The 7,831-nt window shown below is 46.9% G+C and overlaps 1 pseudogene; it reads right to left on the reverse strand.

Moving 5' to 3' along the window:
• Positions 1-24: 24 nt before the first annotated feature.
• Positions 25-2,097, reverse strand: LOC147419806 (3-ketoacyl-CoA synthase 10 pseudogene; annotated as a pseudogene).
• Positions 2,098-7,831: the final 5,734 nt, after the last annotated feature.

Below are 7,831 nucleotides of genomic sequence, written 5' to 3' on the forward strand. Positions count from 1 at the left end.
TGACTAGACAATGACAAAGGGACAGGGATGAAGATAATCTTAAATTAAGAAGCTCACCCTTGACGATCAGATCGTCTGGTAACAGAACATTTTCTGTGGTATAGGCGAGAGCACATCAAAGCTACACGGAAGGGTACTGTTGAATGAGAGAAAGCGATTTGCCAAGCAACCCATTGTTAAAAGAGTAATACAATTGTTATACTGATGCCAGTGCGCTTCAGTCTAGCTTTGATCTGCTACGGGGAGTATTACAAATCCAACTGAAAATACCCTAAATTGCTGTCACTACAATTAAAACGAGAATTGACAAGCACACAAGGTTACCAGAGTCAGTTTATTTTTTGAAAGTCGGGGACCTCCACAGGGTAATAGTCAATGCAGTCAAGCCACGGATTGTTTGCCCTTGGCTTCTTCACAGTCCGCAGAGACTTCCACACTGCGCTGTTGCACTTGAAGCCAGACCCGAATGCAATTTGCCACAACCGATCTCCCCTCTTCACCCGTCCCTTTGCCTCCAAGTATGCAAGCTCGTACCAGATCGAGCTGCTTGACGTGTTGCCAAACCTGTGTAGGGTCATCTTGGACGCCTCCAGATGCTTGTCACTAAGCTCCAAATTCTTCTGCATCTCTTCTAGCACCCATCTGCCGCCAGTGTGAATACAGAAATGCTCAAACGCGAGCTTAAAGTCAGGAATGTAGGGCTTCATATCCTTCTTTCTCAGGACCTTCTTGCAGAAGAGAGTGGCCAGGAACAGCAGATGCTCGGACAGAGGCAGAACAAGTGGGCCGAGGGTAGTAATGTTGGTCTTGATAGCATCCCCCGCAACCTCAACAAGATCAGGAGATAAAGACAGACCCTTCACCATGTTCTCATCTTCCTCTTGATAGATGGACCTGAAGCTCTTGTCATCCGCACCTTTGTGAGTGCGAACGATGTGAGTGAGCTGATACTTAGCCCTTCTCCTGTCTTTCCTCTTGTTGGAGAGCAAGATAGCAGCTCCACCAAGCCGAAAGAAGCAGTTGGGAAGAAGCATCGACTTCTTGTTGCCGGTGTAAAAGCTAGAAGTGATGTTCTCCGTGCTAACGACCACAGCGTAGGTACTCCCGGTGGCTTGCAGCATATCATTAGCAAGATCAAGTGCTATAATTCCAGCACTGCATCCCATACCCCCGATATTGAAGCTCAGGATGTTACCTCTCATTTTGTAGTGATTGATTACCATAGCTGAAAGAGAGGGAGTAGGATTGAACAAGCCACAGTTGACAACAAGTACACCAACATCCTTGGGCCTGACCTTTGTTTTCTCGAAGAGCTCGTCAATGGCGGTGAACATGACAAGCTCTGCTTCGGCGCGAGACTCCTTCATGGTTTGAACAGGCGGATTCGTCAGAATGGCAGGAGAGAAGTAGGTCTCGTCTCCCATCCCGGCACGCTCCAATGCCTTGACCTGAAACTCCATGCTGGCTTCACTGAACTTGCCGATCTGCTTGCAGTGCTCAATAAATGCTTTCTTTGAGCGCTTGAGCTCTGCAGGTGGCTTGAAGCAGGCAAAATCCACAAGGTACACTGCGCGCGGGCGCGACATGAAATGCAGTGTGGCAATGAAGACGATGGCGCCCGAGCATGCCAGAATGCTGAACAGATCAAACTCAAAGTCCCGCCATAGCTGGCCAAAGTCCTGCTTAGACAGTGCGCCGAGCTCCGCACTGAAGGCTACAAGCAGCGCCGGGATAGTAAAGAGGTAGAATCCATGACTTATCAGGTAGTGATACCCTAGCTTCACGTATTTGAGGTTGACAGACTGAAGGAAGTCTGGCAGGCGTCGTCTCACTCTCACTGAGAAGCTCATGGAGCCATTGGGAGTGATCTCCGTGGAGAGGAGAGCTTGTTCCTTCACCATCGCTGATACAGAAAATCTCTACTCCTGCCTCTCTTCACTTACACGAAATCTGAGTGAAACCACTGGCGATGGCGAGCATCAGCAGGAGCAGACTCGCAGCTCGCCGGAGGTGGCGATGAGGAGGAGGAGAAATAGAAGAGGGAAGGGGGAGGAAGGCTAGCTTCGTGTGGGGCAGTGTGTGTAGGTATAATAGAGACGGTTGGAGGTTGATGAGCAGATGGCGAACTACATTTAATGGGGGGAACTGTGGGTACCAGCTCTCGCCATTAAAGGAGTAGTTGGCAGTCTTTTGAGGGCCACGTAAAATATATTACTGCACGGTGTGAAGGGTCCCTACAAGTAAGGACACACGCAAAGGCGGTGCAGAAATTAACGCTCTATGTAAAAGGCAACCCAGGTGAGCCCAACTACTCCCTTTTGGATTGATGAGAGGCTATCCTAGACAGTCCCTAACCTTTCAATTTGTCTTGCCATTTTCATCTTCCCTTCCCTCTTTAACAACTCTGCGTGTCAACTTGCCAAGCTCCCAACCACCATATCGTAGTCAACATTCCTTCTCTTTCCCGTCCATAAGAGGCGATTCGGGTGCGGCAAAGTTTACCCTCGCCCTCTGTCGTAGCTCTGTCGATTTTGGTCGAGTTACCTCTATCCTTGCTCAACGGAGACGTTTGCACATGGCTTTAGCACAAAACAACAAAGCCTATGAGGCGAGCAACAAACTCTACCCACCATTGTGCAGAACACCTCTAACTCTACAACAAGATTGCTTTCAAGATGTCAGATTGGCGAAGCGACTTCTGCAACCTTAATGGTACTATGGGTCTATCAACTTAGGACCTTCAATCCCATCGAGCACCCGATCGTCTTGCATGTGTGCTAGAGAACCCACTCATTGGCCTCATTCACAGCAATGGATTGCCCAAGGGGGTTGAATGTGCCCTCCACATCACACACCTCAAGTGGACATCTCAATCTCTTCCACTCAACCCTAACAGCAATGGATTGCCCAAGGGGGTTCAATGTGCCCTCCACATCTCACACCTCAAGTGGACATCTCAATATCTCCCACTCAACCCTAACAGCTTGCCACTCTCCCAACTTTCATTGTCACACAAGGCAATGGACAAGCATATTGCCTCTGTGAGGACAAGGGTAAGAACTAGGAGGGCACGGCCCTGGCAAGGTGCTGGTTGTGTATGTGTTGTCAAGGGGTCTCCGAAATAGGGGCCAAATGGCCTATAAAGGAGTATGGATGGGTGGAGATGAGCAGGCATAGTTACCTATGGTCTTTCGCTGGTATTAGAGCTCAAGGCTCTCGCTCTCTCTAGCCTTGAGAAAAGAGGAAGAAAATGGTGGAGCATAGCATGGATATGGAGGACATTAAAACCACAAGAAGACGATGGAGCTATGGAGTTTTTGTGTTCGCTAAGGAGTTCTTGTACTCGCTCTCTCGTTGTACAGTTAAGTGTAAGGAAAGGCATGGAGAAGACTACCAAAAGTGCCTCCACTCTTATGTGGAATTTTGAGTCAAAGTCGCTAGGTACTAAAAGTCTTCCCCAAGTTCACCCATGCTCTGTTTCGGAGCACTTAATTGGAGAACATGGAGGGACAATTGTTGGGGTACAAAGCCCAATGTGGTCGCCCAGGTAAGTGGGCGGGCCGCCAGGTATGTACACATATTCTTTTGTAAAAACCTAATAAGAACTCACTATGCTCTACACATTACAGTAGAACGAATTCACCATATCGTCGTGCTCTTCTTCTCGCACTCTCTCTCGCGTCGCACTTCCGCTCGTACTCCTTCAACTGGTATCAGAGCTCAGATCAAGGCTCGGGCCAGCACTGCAGGAGGCTAGAGTCACCAGCTCAGATTGGAGTGAAATTCGACAGGCGAAGACACGGCCCCAAATCTCGTTGGAGAGTCCGAAGGGCTCGGTGTTCTGAGGTCATCTCGGCCACCGTTCGGCTTCGACAAAGGTCTACGCAAGCCATTTTCGACTACGTGGTCTCAGCGGGTGCAGATCCGACTCTGCAAATTTGGGGTTTTCGGCCTACGACTGCAGGTGCTGAGGATATCGACACTCCCAAAGTGTTGATTTGTGGCTGTCTACACATCAAAGGACGGCTCACAGTTCTTGGAGGCATGTCACATACGACACGGGCGCATCTACACACAGACTATAGGCGACATCCACTAGTTCATCAGGTAGCTTGTGTTTGCTGCTTGATATTCAAGATTTCATCCTGACATTGCAAGTACTTCCACATGGGATGTATTGTCAGAGATGATGTATGTCTGTTGAGGGTTTGCTGGCTGTGAGTCACGCAGCAAACAACCGCCGCAGCGGTTACAGCATACAGTGGGAAATTTGTGGATGTATGACTTTGTGGGAAGTCTATGTACTGTCAGATTTACTGCAGCCTTTGTTGAGGGTCGAGTGAGGTTTTATTGAGTTGGGGGATTCTCGAATGTTGAGATCCTTTCGGTGATACAGGTCAGAAGTATGTTGTCTAATGCACAGCTGCCAAATGGGTTTTGGGCTGAAGTTGTATCAACAGCTGTTCATCTTGTAAATAGATCTCCTAGCAAGGTTTTGCAGAAGGATTCAGTGCCAGAGATGGTATGGTCAGGCAAGGTGCCCTCATACAAGCATCTCAGAGTCTTTAGCTGTGAGGCATATACTCACGTTCCAAAGGAATTTAGGAACAAACTTGAGCCAAAGAGTAGAAAGTGCATCTTTCTAGGCTATGGTAATTCTGGTGAGATGGGGTACAGACTTTGGGATACCGAATCCAGAAAGGTTTTCCGCAGCAATGATGTTCACTTTAATGAATCCAAATATCATTCTAAACCAGAGAGGGTTGAGGAGATTAGAAGAGTTGTCTTCCAAGAAGATGGACCTGCACGTGCAAGACAAAATGTCAGGGCTCAAGAGGAGCAAGGACAGGATAGATTGGAACCACAGGTTGTGGTTGAGCCTGAGCCACCTATTGTGCGTAGATCTGGACGTGTCACGCGACCTTCTGATAGGTTTGTTCCATCTTTGAACTATGTCATGTTGACTGATTGCAATGAGCCTTCATGTTACAAGGAAGCAGTACAAATGAAGGACTCCGAGAATTGGCAATTGGCCATGTAGTCAGAGATGACAGCTCTGCATAAAAGCAAGACATGGAAGCTAGTTAAATTACCACAGGGCAAAAAGGCTCTACCTTGTAAATGGGTTTACAGGTATAAGATCACCGCTCATGATAGTCAGCCAAAGTACAAAGCAAGGCTTGTTGCCAAGGGCTTTAAGCAAGAACAAGGCATTGACTTTGATGAAGTCTTCTCTCCGATGGTCAAGATGACTACATTGAGATGCTTTCTTGCATCGGTTGCCATATTAGATTTGGTGTTGCACCAAATGGATGTCAAGACAGCGTTCTTGCATGGTGATTTAGATGTGGAAATTTACATGCAGCAGCCAGAAGGGTTTGTTGAGAAAGGCAAGGAAGATTGGGTATGCCAGTTGTTAAAGAGTCTTTATGGCTTAAAACAATCACCGAGGGCATGGTACCATAAATTCCACAAGTTTATGCTTTCTCAAGGCTACAAACGTAGTGAGTTCGATCACTGTCTATATACAAAGAAAGCTAAGGATGGTAGTTGGATGATCCTTATTTTGTATGTGGATGACATGTTGATTGCTGGCAAGCACTTGGAAGAAATTTCAGCTTTGAAGTCAAAGATGGCAAAATCGTTTGACATGAAAGACATGGGTGAGGCAAGTCATATACTTGGTATGCGCATTGAGAGAGACAGATCAAAGAAGTTGATTTGGTTATCTCAAACAGAGTATATTGACAAGGTTTTGCAACGTTTCAATATGGAGAAGGGAAAGGCATTGAGTGTTCCATTGCCACCATATGTGAAACTTAGCAAACAAGATTGTCCTGTGTCTGAGGAAGAACAGGCTGAAATGGATAAGATTCCATATGCGTCTGCAGTGGGTAGTTTGATGTATGCAATGATCGCTACTCGCCCAGACATTGCATTTGCAGTGGGAGTAGTAAGTCGATACATGTCAAACCCCAGGCAAGAAACATTGGGAGGCAGTGAAAGGAATATTGAGATACCTGAAAGCTACAAAGAGTATGCGTATATGCTATGGGAGTCAGGAGCTAAGTGTAAAGGGTTTTACAGACTCAGATTATGCAGGTGACTTAGACAACTGAAGGTCTACGTCAGGGTATGTCTTTACATTGGCTGGTGGAGCAGTATCATGGAGTTCTAGATTACAAGATTGTGTTACTCAGTCTACTACAGAGGCTGAATATGTTGCAGCATCAGAGGCATGCAAACAATCAATTTGGCTTAATCGACCAGTAACAGATTTGGGAATCAAAGAAGAGATGCCTGTGTTATATTGTGATAGTCAAAGTGCTACACAATTGGCTCGCAATCCAGTTTATCACTCAAAGACAAAGCATGTGGATGTGAAGTATCATTTCATCAGGGAAATGCTCGAGGATAAGCAACTTCAGCTTGTCAAAGTTCACACCACATAAAATCCTGTTGATCTACTTACAAAAGGATTTCCCTCAGAGAGCTTTGCGCATTTTCGCAAGCAGTTAGGTGTAGGGTAGTACATCACTTCTCTACATCTCTTGTATATTAGCTTGTATAGTAGCTTCTCTCACACTTAAAGTACCACATTGGACTTTAAGTGGGAGGTTGTTGGGGTATAAAGCCCAATGTTAACCCTCACCGCTCACGGACACCCCATCACCTATGACGGACGTGTATTATGTATTTGGTAGAGTCAGGTACCGGGCTTGTCTGACCAATAGGAAAAGGGTAAGAGTGATCGCCGATGAGAGGCGCACTCTAACTGGGACATTCAAGGGATTAGTTGGCTAAGCATGGGCGCCCAAGTGTGAATGGGGTGAGCTCATATAAAAGCCAACTAAACCTAAAATTCACTCATTCTCTCATTTGTGCAATAGAAGAGTGCTCTTGCTCCATCTCCATCTCCATCTTCTTCTTCTTCACCTCCTCGTGTGTGTGTGTATGTGTGTGAGAGAGAGAGGGAGAGTGTGTGTGCAATCGAGCATTACGAAGGCACGACGGCGGCGAAGCGGTTGAGCGCGGCACGACTGTAGCTTCTTCTTCATCGCGGCGAGGAATCCTCCACGGCAGGAGCATAGAGCGGTGAGTGACACACCATTGCCCTCTTTTGAGCTTGCTAGATTAGTCTTGTTGTGTGCTTGGAGCCATTTGTGGCTCGCACACGGTGTATCGGCAAGTCCCTTGCTTCGACAGTGCGGCAAGGAGCGCACATTTTTGGCGCCGCTGCCGGGGAATCGCCCTGCACTAAGCCTAAGAGGCACTTTGTGCTTCTCCTATGAGTTGTTTGTAGTAGGAAAGAAGAGGAAGAGGAAGAGGAATGAGTTGTTTTTCAATAATTTGTTAATTTCTGTGTTGTCTGCAAGTTCTGTGATTTCTACATAATGTTTTGTTTTCTGTTTGCACACAGTCTTTGCACAATTAGTAGTCGTTAGCTTGTTTGCAGTGAATGAATAAGTAGGAAGGCAGTTAGCAATTTCTGCTTGCACACAGTTTCTGTCAAGGTTTGCCTGCACACAGTTTTTGCACAGTAAGGTAGTGAGAAAGGAAGTAGGTGGACAGTTAGCTCACTGTCAGTAGGCAGTTAACAGATTAGTTAGTAGATTAGTTAGTGGTTAGCAGCACTGTTAGTAAGTAGATAAGGTAGTGAGCTGTCTGTGAGCTGTGAGCTGTTGACTGGGAGGTTAGGTAGGTGACAGTGTGTGTGGCCAAGAAAGGGGCACCAAAACCGCGCGCGGTCGTCGCCCATTTCCCCAAGCCAAAGCCCAAGCCCAGGCCCAGGCCCAGGCCTCAGCCCTCAGTCTTATGATATATACTATAC

Source organism: Adiantum capillus-veneris, chromosome 29 (assembly GCF_014529385.1).
Source record: "Adiantum capillus-veneris isolate H3 chromosome 29, ASM1452938v2, whole genome shotgun sequence".
NCBI lineage: Eukaryota > Viridiplantae > Streptophyta > Polypodiopsida > Polypodiales > Pteridaceae > Adiantum > Adiantum capillus-veneris.